The 14397-nt window shown below is 41.7% G+C and overlaps 1 protein-coding gene across 1 annotated transcript in view; it reads right to left on the bottom strand.

The window, feature by feature from the left end:
• The window catches only part of PMEPA1 (prostate transmembrane protein, androgen induced 1), a 270545-nt gene extending 256770 nt beyond the window's left edge, over positions 1-13775 (bottom strand). Inside the window, exon 1 of the mRNA XM_050313975.1 lies at positions 13704-13775. The gene's annotated coding sequence lies outside the window, so the exon portion shown is untranslated. The remainder of the gene's footprint in view (positions 1-13703) is intronic.
• Positions 13776-14397: the final 622 nt, after the last annotated feature.

The raw sequence follows: 14397 nt of genomic DNA, 5'->3' as shown, positions 1-14397 counted from the left end.
CTCGTTGTCTGTCTAACAGTCCTTGCAACATCCTGGCTTTATATTTTGGGCTAAAAATGAATTTGCACTGAAGTCATTTGACTTTTCAAACTTTTAAGATTTTTCATGGGAAAATAGCACCATCTGTAGGAAAAAATGGACCAAATTTGATAAAAATGTGTTTCAATTTTCAAGCTATTAAGCAAAACTTCATATTTTCTAAGATGAAATACATTACTTTCCAAAGTGGGCTCATGTTTTACCCATAGAGGAAGCCAAATGGACTTTGGTGGTCTCATGAGAGACAATGCCATTGCCATCCCATGATAAGAAAGAAGACAAAAAGCAAAGACTTTACCATAGAGATGTAACAGATTATTAGTTCCCTGTTCTTATTTAATGAGAAGATGAAGCTTTACCTCCATTGACAGGGATACACTAGTATTGGTAATAACTATTTGTGAACCATTTACTCTCCAAAGAGAAGCAAAGAATTCCCATTGCTAAATACTCCCTAGAAGAAAAGTCACTTCTCTGGGACTTCTACCCTCACTGTGCTGGGAAATGCTGTAAAATCATAATAATCATTCAGTTTTAAATACAAAGAAAGTCTATTTGCTTTGGAAACATTCATAGTTTATTTCACAGTGTTTGAAATGTTTATATTTATATATATAGCACCTCACATCCTGCATCAATGTCATGCTATTGTCTGAGAGGCTTTAAAGATGTACCAGGACATCTGTTATTTTTAAGGTACAAGCAGCATTTCAATTGGCCTAATGATGGTTTCCTAGGAGAACTGAAGATCCACTTGAAAACCCTGCACAGATCAGAAAAGCAAAGGTGTGCATGCAGGCACACTGAAGTCTGTCTCCATCAGATGGTCAGAATAGTGTTGTTACTTGCCTGTGGACCTTCCTCTTCTTAATTCAGCCTTCACATTTCACTCCAGTTTCTCTATTTACCTTTATTTCTTAGTGGCAGCTGGACTATGCCTAAAGCAAAATTCAAGACCCCTCCTAGTTCACACTGCCTACAGAAAATCCTCAGGGATCTGTCATAATAGCTGCACCACAGCTGCACAGACTGATAATTTTTGCATCAGATAACATTACTGATGCCATTTTATTTGCCCAGCCTTCAGGTGAGCACCGTATTATCAAAACACCATCAGCTAATTCCAGCAGCACAGCTGTTACAGGGATAATGGGAAGAGGTGGCTCAGCTGAATGTGTTCCCCCCAGCTAAGGAAGCAGCCACAGGGTGAAAGGACTCCCAGGAATAAAACCCAGCTCCTCCCTGGGAAGTCTGAGGGGCATTTAAAATCATTCTCTCACCCATGCTGGCTTTGAAGCTACAGAACAAGACCTGAAGAGTCAAAGAGAAACCTGTAGGTTCTGCTCCTTCCAAGATCCAGCTGAGGGCTCAGCTCTCCTGAAAGGCCACCCTGTCCCTTTTGGGAGCACTGCTTTCTGCAGTTTGTAAGAAAAGTTGCTACAATCAGTTGGAGGGGGGGAAGAGGCACTTAAAAAGCATCAGCAACTGCAAAATCACGTCTTGAATGAACTGCAGGAAAGCTCCAAAGCAGCCTTGGTGCCAGGTGGCATCAGCTTTCAGTGAGATGTGGGCATGAAAATAAGATACATGCTGTTCTCATCAATGAGGCACAGGGAGTTTGTGTTCAGTAAAAATCGCAAATTTGTTTGAACAGCCCAGGAGATTTTAATCAAAGACTGATTTGTAGCAATCTGCCATTCCCCCACCTGTCTGACATGGCTGGCTTTGAAGCTGGAGAGTGACTTTGAGTCCCTGAAGTTACTATGACAAAACACCAGCAGCTGTTGCTGGGATAACACAGAGCCCAGGTAAATTCACCCACGTGGAGAGCTGGGCAAAGGGAGCCTCCTCTCCAGGTACACACACAGTGCTCACACACAGGTACCATCTGGAGGGTGTCTGCTCCAGCATCAACTTCAGTTAAGCTCTTTCTGAATCTGAAGCCCTCCTTAAAGAAAACAGGGAGATTTTCTGGAGGTCTTTCATGTATTCAGAAGTGATGATGCTTGGGATGCTCAGGTTTTATTAAATGCTTCCCCAGAGCAGAGCCAAACACAACCAGCTGATTGGACCTGTGGCCAAAGCAAATTATTTAGAACAAGAGCTGCCATTTGTGCTCACGAGGCACCTTGGACAATACAATCCTGATCCACTGCTGAGGGTTCCAGACATTACTATGACATCAGTGTTAGTTTTAGAAACCTGGGAAGAGTCAAGAGTGCAGGCAATACCCCTTTTTCTAAAATAGAAAAAGAGCTCACATTTATTCCTGAGGACAACAGCCCAGATTTAACTATCAAACAAAAAAGCAGAACCAGCAAGCCTGGGGGCAACAAAAAGCTAGTTTGAAAGCTCAGTATGGTTTTAGGACCTGCTTTTAATGTGCATTAAGAATTTCACTGCAGCACCAGAGAGCAGATTTCATAAGAGTAAGAATTTTGTTCTTACTCTTTTCTTTCTCATTCTTATGCTTGTTATTTGCAGCACCCTGAGAGCTGAAAAAATTGTACTCAATCAGAAAATTTCCAGTTTGCAGAGCAGCTTTCCCATCCCCCTTCGGTGAAGATTTATAAAAGTTGTGTTTTCCTTCAGCTCTTTCCTGTGCAGACTACAGTCAGATGTGAGCCTAGCCTCCTCACCAAAATGTGATGAGTAGGACTGGAATAAATGGGTCAGGTTTCAAGAGATGTCTAGCTTGGAGTGATATTTGAAGCTCAGGAATGTAAACTGGCAGACAAGCTGTCATGGGAAAAACACAGGAAGATCTCAGCATATTAAGTGCAAGTCTTACCACAACTCTTTCTGCAGTCTTCCCTTGCCTCACCTGCAGCTAAGGAAACATGGTGAATTATAATAACCTCAGCAGTTTCAGGAGTGTAATTAAACTTCCAAATTAGGTGACAAACTCCGAGTAAAGAGACTTCACTCAATTCTACAGAGCTCTGTCGAGTGTGTGACTTAAGCAAATTTCAAGGCCTTGCAGTTTTGTGCTGAGTCTGTAAAATTCAGGTACACGTGACTTTCATGCAGAACCAGATGAAAACTTTACTCCATTTTACTTTCAGCCTGGGTCCACTAGAAGCTACAAATGACAGTAAAAATTTGGTGGAGGGGAAAGCTATGCAAAAGGAATGAATTTACATAACACAGGAACCGAAGGCAACATTTGCAGGAGCTCCTCTGAAACCCACATCCCAAACGTCACAGAGCAGCAGTCACCACGTGCCCAGAAACACAAAACATTAATGACACTATGACAAAGCTCAGAGATTTCAGCTCAGGAGCAGGACTCCTGCTGCTTCTGTTTATCTTTGATTTTTTAAAAGTAAGGGCATCCACCACAGATGTTGGGATTGCTGCTGCTCTGATTTGACTTGGACAGGCACAATGCAAACTGAGAAATGAATTCCCTCAGAGTGACTGTCCCACATAGACATTCTCATCTTCCAAGGCCTCTCACACTCTGTGATGCTGCACTGCCTGAGTAACAATGTGATGTGTCTGGATACAAATCACTGTCCTCCTGCCCAATATCCAGAGGAATAAAAAAAAGACTTTGCCTTTCTTTGGTACATATTCTGCTCAGTGAAAATTGTAAGAAAGTTTCTGAAGTCTAGGGACTGACAAACAAGGCTTCTTTGCCAGCATCCAAATCACCAAGGATGCAGATGCTTCATCTGTCTCTGTTCAAAGAGGGTGGGCTGTTTTCATTTATTAATGCCAGCACAGACCTATTTCCCTGCAACACTCTCACGTGCCTCATCAGATGCTCTACTTAGAAACTGCCTTCTGATGTTTAATATTGATGCCTCTGCTTTCACTGCACCAATTAAAGAGGGAACAACAAAGCAACTCTCAAACTGCAGTCTAAGGACTCTCAAAAGTACAGGGGAGGGTGGTCCTGTGAAATGAGCTCGTGTGAGCTGAGTCCTGGAGTATCAGAAAGGAGCAGATCCAAAGGAGAGTGCAAGTACTTCAATACCAAGGAGCTGGACACAAAGACAGGAATTAGGAGCTGGACACAAAGACAGGAATTAGCAGCATGGTCCCATGCTGGAATGCCAGGGCAAGTAGAGGTGGAGGGGTGTGCAAAAACAGAGAGGTCTCAGCACTACAGTCTCCAGTATTTCTAGTTGCAGAGTTGCACAGAAAAAGAGCTCAACCATCTCTGAAAACTGAATGTCATCTTGCCTTAGATCTGTTACTCTTGAATATTTAACTTGTGATTTATCTTTTACCCTTGGTTATCATCTTCTTGACAGCAGTGGACAACTCCCTGCTCTTCTAAAAAACAACAGAACTGGAAAACAACCACATTTCAGTTGAATGAATTTACTTTCAGCTTCTATAGTTACACATGAGAGGACAGACTTTGAGTCCAGCTAATCTTCCAAACTAAAAATATTAACATAATTTCAATATATCATATTCTTCCTTCAGTCCCCAATACACCCTGGTAAGCAATCACTTATTCCCTGTAGGATTACACCAAGCAACTCTACTTGGATGTGAAGCCAAACCTCTAATCTCTACTCTCCTTCCAAGCCTCTCTCTGAAAGGTCATCAGCCTAAAATTTATTAAATGGCTTCCTCCCAGCCTCTTATGAAAGCCTAATCTCCTAACTGAGGAACTTGCCTTTTCTCCCCCCTCACAGTTGTTCTGTTTTCAATGAGGATGAGAGAATCTCTTGACTCATGGCCACAGAAACATCACCCAGGAGGCTCTATATTGTCATTACAGGGACAAGCCACCAAGGTGTCAGGTGAGGATGGAACTGCAGTTCCCGCCTTCACAAGGAAATCCAACAAACATCCATTTTCAAAAAGCAGATTACAGTCAAACTGACTGTGTTCTCTGGCCCAGTTTCTAAAAGGCCACAACCAGCCTTCAGGAGCACTAGTAATTATACCAGTGATATATTTTATACACTGGGAACAGGATTAAAGGCATTCAACCACACTACAAAAACAACCAGCACAGAAGAAGTCTTTAAATTCTGATTATTTTTTTCTACATCAACCCCTGTTTTAAAGAATCACCAGTCTTCACCATCTGATACCACACAGTACATTAAAATCCTGTTACTGTAAGTATTAACTTCAAGGAAAAAGAGTGTTTTTCAGATCAGCATCAGAAGGAGCACATAAGAGTCAGGAACACGCCACTTACACTCTCATCTATGATATTTTTCCAGTCGTGACCTTCATTAAAAAATTTTCTACCCAGTCAAGTGATTAAAGTGATGAAAGGTCATTTAGCACTTTCTACTCCTTAAAGGCACTCAGCCACACGTGGTGCTGCAGAGAGCATTTGTCTTCTCAGAGTGTTTAGCACCACAGAGATGGCAACCAAAATGTCACGAGGAAGGAGCTGGTCACTTCTCTTACATCAGGGACAGTTCATGACTAAAAGCAGAGCGAGCTGCTGTGCTTGCCTGCTGCTAAAACAAGGAGCTACTGACACTGAGGACTGGAACACCGAGTGCCAGGTTTACTTGTTATTGATTATCAGCCTGTACAGTAACACCCAACTGTCCCCTCTGAAACCAGGTTCCTTGGGACTTAGATTTTACAGAACACAAGACAAAATTCCTGTCCTGAATACCTGGATTTTTATTACGTTTTATTTTTTAATTCTTGAATCACAGATTACTTTAAGGCTGATATAAGCTATTTTGAAAACAAAACAAAACCAAACCCTGTCAATGTGGTCTATATATGAGGCATAAACTTATTCACTTTAAATGTGGTTTTGCTGTCATCACTGATAAAAAATGGGAGGTTTGTAAGATCATGGAGCTGGTGGTTATATAACCTTTTCTTTTTCCACACAAATTGTTCTATTCCTTGGAAAAAAATTAATAAACAGATTACTAAAAAAATCTAAATCTGTGCTTGAGTACAAACAGTTCCTGAACAACCACAAGGGACATCTGGGCACACCCTGATGCAGAACCTCCATCTCTTGGAAGGTTCCTAAAAGCTGCACTTCACCCACTGTGTCAGATGCACGTGATGTTTATGGATTTATCCACTGAAAGGCTCCCTGACTTCCACAGATGATGGAATTGATTTGTAGAAAATTCAAAGTTCTGTAATGTTTTCATTTGGGAAATCTTTCATCAAGAACTCACATGTGGATCTGTCCTTTCACTCTGCTTCAAATCCTGACTTTCTGGTACAATTAGACTTTCAAAGTGAGTCTTGACAATAAGACTGCTCAGAAAGACAGTTTTATTCACCTGCTTTTTAGCTCCTGGTCACCAACCAGCACTGCAACCACTCCTGCAAACAGAGTTTGAGGGGACTCAGCCTGCTTGGTGTGGAAAAGACTTTGAGTGAGCATTACCTTCCTCTTTCTATGTAAATGAATAAACTATCCTACCTACCATTGTTCAGGAAAAAAAATTAAATAAGGAATTTCAAGCTAATAAAAAATCCTGACCTGGCAACACACTTGTAGTTTGGAATTTGTTGGAGGGGTAAAATGTACGTGACACACAAAGGATCCCTAAAATATTTGCCCCTAATTAATAGTGTTGTGACAAGTTGTGACAAAGAATAAACACTCAGAATGATACAAAGCAACAAGTATGACGTTCATTCTCAGAGTGTTGAGAGAAGGCTTTGGGTTTGAAAAGGAAGGTCTTAGTGGATTGTCTTCTCACACAAGCAAAGCAAGTAAAAAAACTTTGGAATCATCCAGATTATTAATTGGCTTGGATCCATTAATCCAGCAATTCCATTGCTCCTTTCAAGGCAATTCCCACTAGCATGGATTTTACCTTACTGTGTTTTATAAGATGATCATAAAAAAATGCAGAATTCTTAAAAGAAAACTTGAAAGGAAAAGATAGAAAGGAAGGAAAGAACTCTTTCAATGTAGGGTATTTTCATGTTTTCAGATATTTCCATTCCTTTCCATTTGTTGGCCGAGCTGAGCTGCAACATTAAAATCTTTGGCCCAAGAGAGAAGTGCACGAGAAATGTCACCTTTGTGATCACTGCCCCTGCCCTGCAGAGCACACCTCAGGGGCAGGCACGACCTCACCCAGGTGAAGCTGTGTCTCCACAGCCAGTGACAAAAGAGCCACATCACTCCTGCAAATGAAATTTGGCTGGAAGAGCAGCACAGAGGGACAGAGTGCCAGGCACATTTCTTGTTTTGCTGAATGAAAGGACGTTCTATCGTTTCAGCAGAACCCATATGTCACTCATACCAAGGGACAGCAGTAACACATTTTCCTTCTGAAGAAAGAACACAACGAACTGATTAATCAAACTTTAAAATGGGGAAGGAAATCATCCCAGGCATTTGTTAAAATACGAAAGGGCGTTAAGAAAACAAACAGTTCTAGTGATGTTTGCCTTGGTTAACACAGGGATACTTTCAGTGTCCCAGACTTACAGAAAATTGGGACCTTTTTTCTGGGACTTGAGTGCTCCTGAAGGTAGTTTTTTAGTGCTCCTCTCCAATTCTCTAAAAATGGAGAGATTTATTCTGTTTCTATCTCCGTGAATCAGGGATCAGACTATTCAAATAAGTTTGAATCTGCACTGGCTTAAGTATTTTTTTTTTAACTGTGTGAAACCCTCCTATTTATGTACTTACTTTACATGAGAGAGAGTAAAAGCAGTATTACACCTACCTAACTACAACCAGAAGCTATGAATTTCTTGGAAGCTGGCAGCCTGAGCTGCTGTCAAATGAAACAAGCACCTCCAAAGGCTGCTGAATCCTGAGATGGTTGATAGCCCAGGGCAAGGGGAATTTACTGATAGCTCACTTCATCTACATACTTAATTATCAGGCACATAAATGGAGGCAATGTTAGCTCTGCAAAACACGAGGAAATTGAGAAGTTGTCTCAATAATTCAACAGGTCTTGGACATCAAGACCGGAGTACTACAGAGATGGAAGAAGATGGAAGAACGCAGACAAGACACCTGTAGATCCATAAGACTCTACCTCCTTCCACATTTACCAGGAAGTGCAGATGGAGCACCTGCATCAATTTGGAACAGATTTTCCTGAAGTGTAAACACACCATGTAATAACACTGGCCAGGCAAAGTTCATAGACAGAGGTACCATCTCTCATGAGACCAGTCAGTAAATCCTGGTGTGTCACGTGTGGAATCAGAGACAGAAACACAGAGGGAAATTGTCCCCCCTAGGAGAGGGCCTTTCTTACAGAGACACCTGCAGAGCCGAGCCCATTCCTGAGCACTGCTGAGGCACTGCAGAGACCCACAGGGTGGCTCAGCCTGGGAGGGACCACAGTGGGTCACTCCCGAGGACACTGCAGATAACCACTGCACTTAACCCAGATTCCTACCCACCAAGGCAGTTCAAAAGGCAAACCACTCGTGGCTATTGCTCTCCTTATTTAAAGGGTGTTTATTTGGAGCCATTAATTAATTAACAGAACCCTGAGATCACAGATAACGTTGTCCGGGTAGAATTTCTGTTTCCACCCCCCACACACGTGAAATTCAAAGTGAAAGGCTTAAAAGCCTAATGCAGTGAGGACAGAAAATATTAAACTTTTCAAATCCTCATTTCTCTGGCCTTTTGCTCACCCCAGTCTCCTATCACTTTTTTTTTCCTTAAGAGACATTATGTGTTAGGAGAGCAGAGCAGCCTGGGGAGGTGATATTTTACCATTGTCTGTGCCATTAATGCAGTTAAAAAATCCTCAGACTGGAAAAATCAGACAGATGCATCTTCCAGGTTCACATGTGCCAACTCCATCTGTTAAATCATTAAAACACAGGCTTGGCAGATTCTGGAGAAAAACACATTTGTTTTCACTATAAAGAGGAAGAGTAAACTTTCTTTCTGTTCTTACAATTTCCCCCCTCCCCCATAATTACTTTAATGTGAAAGCCTGCATGAGTGGGCACTATTTAACATGCTACTGAAAGAGGTTTTCATTGAACTGGGATGTGTATGTGTCAAATTATATGTCATAATCTGGGTTAGTCAAAGAACTATTAAACCAAAGTCTATAGCTACATTAAGATGCTTAATCAGTTGCCTTTTTATTGCATATATTATGTTACAGCACCTATTTAAACACTGATTTTCCTTACAGGACTGAACCTGCTCAGGATAATTTTAAAGGTGCAGTTTGAATAGGGGGCAGCAAATCAAAGAAGCTACCAAACCCTGAATAAAGTAATTAATAACAATAAACCTTTTTCCAAATCTACAACAAAAAGAAAAATACTTTCCACTTTCAGGATAAACAAAGGCAACAACGCTCTAACCTAAATTTAACACCAACATCCTATATTTTCTCAATATCAAAACTATTTATACTGGGAAAATAGATCAATCTGGTCTTTTTTCTACTGCAGTCACTGTACCACCCTTCTCCACTATGGCAACATTACACCCAGTGTACACATCTAAATATTGAGCATTTTGAATGCAACTAAGTATAAAACAGGATGAATCCAGATAAGAGTATGACAGTGTGAATAATTTAAATCCCAAGACCTCCTGCAGCTACTATTAAAACAACAGATTGCTGCTGAATGCATTTCTTTCTCTTTGTATTCTACAGAGGAAAGGAATCTCACTCTCCAGGCTCGTTACTTCAAGTAACATATATCCTACTTCAACCCAGCAATTGTGGTTGGAAGTTTTGCCTCTCTTTGTGTTTGCTTACAGTTTTGCAACTATTTTATATGATCACATTAACAGTGATTCTCTCTATAGCACCCTTACCAGCAAAGTGGAGAAATGCAAAGCTTTTTGGCATCAAGGTATTTGCTTCTACAAGATAAAGATGTGGTCAGAAAGGATGTTCCACTGCACTATCCTGAGGGTTCCCCCAGTCATCCCCCTGCCATTCTGTGCATCAGGGCTCACAAACAGAGTTCCTTCAGCCCTGAAAAAGAGATCTCCCTTTCTGTGTTACCCAACTGCAACCTTTAGTTTTGTCAACAGTACCCCCCAAGTGGCTGGAGGAGCTGCACTTCTTCCCCAAGAAGAGCCTGAAGCACTTCCTTGACTGGAACTGGCAATTCTCCTTCTGCTTTTCGGTCGTGCAACCCCATCTTTCACCCCCCTCTCCACCAAACAGCTTCAAAAACCTGATGGGACTCCCCCCACCTAGCTGTCTTTGCACAGAGCTGAGGTGCACTGTGCACTCTGCTGTCAACAACTCTCAGTATTATCCTCTTACTTATGGAGTCACAGAAGAGTTCTTAGAACCTGGGAAAACTGCAGAGCCACTGCTTTGAGTCATCCAGCACTTCCCTAAGGGTGCTCTTTCCCATTCCCGACACACCCCTGATAAACACTGTCCAGGTAACCAGCTACAGCTTCTCAACTAAGATCAGCTTTGGGTAAGATGAAGTGGAACAGAAAGAGTTCCTCCAGTATTTATCGACATAATATTTACAACCTTACCCCTCTTACTGTGTCAGCATCATTTCACTGGCAGAGCTGTGCTCAGACAGGCAGAGCCCACTGTGAGTGCAGCAAATAAAGAAAATACAGGCAAGTCACAGAGCACACAACAGGGAGAGAGCTTAGAGCATTTTTCAACAGGAACTGTTATTGCAAGTATGTACTTTCTTTCTAGCAAGTATTCTAATTTATGTGCTCAGAGAATGCACAGGGAAACGTATCCAAAAGAATCATTTCATCACATTACAGCCACAAATAGAGAAATCTGAACTTATAACAAACACTCTCAAATTAGAATACAATTAGATGCTGATATTCCATCATCACCTGCAATCACCCTCAAGGGAAGCAGAATTGCATGAGACTAACAGAACATTGACTTGTTTTAAAATTTACAGCAGGTTCAAAAAAAAGTTTCACGTGCATTTTACCTCAGAAACAATGTGCTACTTATTCTTCCTAGCAATGATTTTTCACACAGCATTCTGGGATCAAAATGTAATTTCAACAACAACATATTTTCTGACATTCTTCAAGGAAAAATTACTGGTTTCTTCCCTCTAAAAGGATTTAGATGGAATAACATCTGTGTTGAGATTATTGTGAATATGTTAAACTGACAGCAAGTCTCTAAGGGGCACTGCTCATTAATGTTCTGTGCATAAAATTAAAACTTGAAATATATTTTTCAACCCTTTTTGAATCATTTAAGCAATTCTCATGCAAAGAAACTATTGTGCTGCAATAATATATTTGCAGGGTACGATATGAAAGCTATTAAAATGTCCTAGACCCCCTGCCTTTCAGGCAAAAGGAAAAAAGGAGACACTTTGTGATTTGAAACATGCACCGTATTGAAACAAAAAATACTTTCAAAGACCACAAAGAGTTTTATTTCGGTTTATAAAATGCAACAAAAATTTTAAATTGTGTCCTTTTCCTTCATCTTTAATTCATATTGTGCCTAGGTACTTCAGCACAGAGCAGCAGGAGAATTCTCTTAAGTGTTGCACACTGGCATTTACAGGATATTTTGACACTGAGCAGCCTCCAAGTGGGGCAGCATTTTGCCAGCTCTCTGCAACCAGGGCTGGGGAGCTGTGCTCAGAGACATCACCTGTTCCTAAAGGATTTTCATACAAATGTGCTCCAGTTTGAAGGTGACAAAGGTCTCCATGTGAGTAGAAGAAATGATTTTGTTTGGAGGGCATGTGTATTTATTCCAACAGGCACAATAGAAATGTAAGTGTATCCATCGGGTTTAGTGTAACGCTCAGAACTAAATAAAGTCCACAGAAATGTGCATAAAGTTGTAGTTGCAAGTGTCATTTTATGCAGGGGAAAAAAGGAACATATTATTGTTGAGAAAATTGACATACTCTCCCTGTTTCCAGAGCCACTGGATAATCACAGCCACAGTAAGATGACAGTTCTAAATTTTGCCACAACATATGATTCTAACCAAGCCATTGGGTTCCTTCCATAAATGGAAATTCAGGAACTCCAATTAACATATTAACAAATTCTTGATGTGATAGACTTTAGCAGGTTTTTTGAATGAAGCCTGAGCTTATAGTGTCAATGGGATTTTGTTACTTAGATCACAGTAATCATAACACGGCACTCTCAGGCTGCCTACATCTGAAATACTATTTAAAGGCAAAAGACACTGAAGTTATGCTCACAACCTCCTCCATTAGATTCCACACCCAGTATTGCAAACCACGGACCAGCAAGCACAGAACTGCCAGTACTAATTAATATTTTTGGTAAACGTTTTCAATGCAAGGGGCCTAAGCATAGATACAGAAATGGAAATATAAAGCCCTCAGCAAACAGCTTCATTCTCAGGGGTGCTGGCATTGCTGACGTGGAGGGGAAGACACAAGCTCAGTGTGGCTGAAGGAAAATAAGTGAGGATGGCAGTGCTCAGAGTGTGAAGTGCAGGCCTTCAGGAACACAACCCGGGAACAGGGACTGGTGCTCTGCAGGTTTCCTCAGGGACATCAACATCCCCCTCCCTCCCCGCTGTTATCGCCCATCAGCACAGAGCATTTGTTCCACTTTGCCAGCCAACAGCCCCGTCAGAGCACTGCCAGTGGCCTCTGCAGAGCTGCCAGACATCCAGCTAAAGCTGCAGCAGTACAGGAACGTTTGGGAATCACTGGTCACACACTTGGTAGAGACACAGCGCTGGGATAATTCCCCAAATCACCAGCACGTGTTGTTCATGGCACACACACGTGGGATGGCTGAACTTCCCACACAGAGACCAGCATTCAAACATCTCTCCCTGCAGGAGCCAGAGCAAGAGAAGCTGCACAGCCCCCTGTGCTAGAGCTGCTGCCATGAAGAGAGAATTCCTGTCCATAACACCCACCTTTCCATAAGGAAGCGTGTACCAGATCTTTACAGTTGCTAGTTTGTTTCACAAGTGTCCAAGACAACAAGTACACAATCCAAAGCTCCATTACGTGACAAATTCTTATCAACTTGCAACCTTTTACAGCACTGAGGAGAAAAGCAGCCCCACCTTCTCATTTGCACTGTTGCTTTCCCATTTCCCAATGGCTGTTAGTGCAGTTCATGGTAAAGTGACAGTGTTACAACATGGGATGAGGATAAAGCCGGATGAAGAGTCTCCCAAGCACTTTCATGCTGCTTCACACCTGGGACTGCCCAAAGCTGAGACAGCCCTTACCTGGCTAAGGCTGCTCTAAGTCCATCATTCTCTAACAAAAGGCAGAAGACGAGTCCCTATTGCCAAGAGCATTAAGTGCAATAAAACCTGCACAGCTGATAACAAAACGCTGGGATTTGGGCCATGATCTAGGGCTGGCCTGAAAATTACAGAACAGCTGGTTTAGAGCACTGCAAAGCACAAGGCATTTTGTAGCTGCTCCTTTAGCACTTGAACCAAAATATCACCTCGAAGTAAATCTCAGCATATTCAGCAGGAGAGAATCACAAACAAACAACTCTCACAAATATTTACAAAGAACTCAAAAGACAACACATTTGTTTCCTACAAATAATTTCAGAGTATCCCATAGAAAGCTTATGTGCTCATCCAGACACTTTGCTCCATAAACAATCAATATTAACATTTTCCTGCCAGGGCAGACATGCGAGATTTCCAGAACCCAAAAATTAACTCAGAGCTTGAAGACTCTGGACATTACCAAAGCCACAATTGCATCACAGTCTTTTGCAGCAGTAGAGGTTTAAGATATCCACCTACCCTGAGTTGTTCAGTTCATCTCAGGCATCACCTCTTCCTGTCTCCGTTCTGTCTGCTGCCTTGATTGCAGAAGCACAACTGCTCGTGGAGCTGTTCTGTGGAAGAGATGAAAACACTGAGCTGACTTTCTCTTTCTGCACAGTCTATTTAAGTCAGTTTGGTTCCCTGACCTATTTCACACAGCAGTACCACCTGTATTTGTGTCACCACAACATCCTGAAGCTTTGGGAAAAACGGGACCCTCATTATGTGCTGCTGGAAGCATCTGTACAGCTCAACAGAAAACTGCATTTGGGGTGATGCACATTGTTTGCCACTACTCTCCAGTTATAGGCAGGTCGTAAATTCTGCAAGAACAGTAAGTTCCTAAAGAAGAGCAGCACTGCTGAGCAGCTGAATAATTGGCTGGTTCCTAACTGGAAGAGGACAGGAAGCATTAGAATTTCAGCATTTATGGCCACATCCAGATTAGAATTTACCCATCTTAGAAGATCTAGGATTCATGAATCACAGAATATTCTGAGTTGGAAGGGGTCATCGACCTGAAGCACCAAGTATTGAGACTTTATTCTATTTAAACATGATACATTAAGTGATGGAGTATCTTCTTCAGCATTTGTCAGGTGATGACAAATGCTGCTGTTTGTAGCTACAAGATCCAGACTTCCAGCAAATGATTCTGGAATCTCAAGGG

The sequence above is a fragment of the Myiozetetes cayanensis genome, unplaced genomic scaffold, assembly GCF_022539395.1.
Source record: "Myiozetetes cayanensis isolate MyiCay16 unplaced genomic scaffold, myiCay2020 scf19, whole genome shotgun sequence".
Classification (NCBI taxonomy): domain Eukaryota; kingdom Metazoa; phylum Chordata; class Aves; order Passeriformes; family Tyrannidae; genus Myiozetetes; species Myiozetetes cayanensis.
This window is presented reverse-complemented; position numbering and strand designations above follow the sequence as displayed.